Below are 973 nucleotides of genomic sequence, written 5' to 3'. Positions count from 1 at the left end.
TTTTAACAAACCTTAACACTTGCTGCAGTGTTCATTATGACAGGTCCCTTGTATAGAATAATTGAATTCCTCCTCCTACACATCTCTTGAACAACAAATATCTGGAATTATTTTGTTTTTGACATGTCAATCTTGATTTTTTCTTAAATGTGTACTTATGTAAGAAGTACATGGTTCTAAAATTTCATGAAATTCTTTTAAGCTTACGTTTTGTTGTATTTTCTAGTTTAAGAAAATCAATTACAATTTATATATAAAAAATGTTCCTTGCTCAATTCAGCATCACATACACTAACATTGGAATGATACAGAGAAGATTAGCATGGCCCCTGTGCAAGGATGACAGGCAAATTTCTGAAACATTCCATCGCCCAATTTGTTAGGAAATGGAAAGACTTGGAAAAAAATTAAGTGAAGTAAGCCAAATCCAAAGAAACATAGGTCCCATGGTTTCTCTAATTTTCAATAACTAATGTATGTCTGGGATAAGCAGAAAAGGTCAAAAGTTATGTGGATATGACCAGATAAGATTGTGTTAAGGGAAATGAACCCCAAGTTAGGGACACAAGTGGTTTTTTATTTTCTTGCTATTTTTTCTTACATACTTATGACGTGCAGTGTTTTTTTTTTGTTTGTTTCTTTATATGTTCCTCCCCCATGTTATAACACCTGTTTTCAATGTATTTGAAGTTGGTGTGCCTACATCTTGTTTATACTCTCCTCTAATTTTTTGAGAGGAAGGACAAAAAAACCAAAATGCTTAACTAGGGATACAGGTTGACCCATGTAACAATGAGATGCACAATACACTATGTTGTAAAGTGAACTTTACAATTGAGGCCGGGAAATGGAGGAGGTTAATGGACTTGTGGAGGTGGGAGGGAAGGGATGGTAGGGGAACAATAAAGGAGGAGGTAACAATGCTTGTTAGGAAATGTACTCATTACCTTGCTCATGTAATTGTTACCCCTCT

At 34.7% G+C, this 973-nt stretch overlaps 1 pseudogene; it reads left to right on the top strand.

Moving 5' to 3' along the window:
• Positions 1 to 267: 267 nt before the first annotated feature.
• On the top strand, positions 268 to 380 carry LOC122097768 (annotated as a pseudogene).
• Positions 381 to 973: the final 593 nt, after the last annotated feature.

This window comes from Dipodomys spectabilis, unplaced genomic scaffold, assembly GCF_019054845.1.
Source record: "Dipodomys spectabilis isolate Male_0828 unplaced genomic scaffold, ASM1905484v1 ptg000434l, whole genome shotgun sequence".
NCBI lineage: Eukaryota > Metazoa > Chordata > Mammalia > Rodentia > Heteromyidae > Dipodomys > Dipodomys spectabilis.
This window is presented reverse-complemented; position numbering and strand designations above follow the sequence as displayed.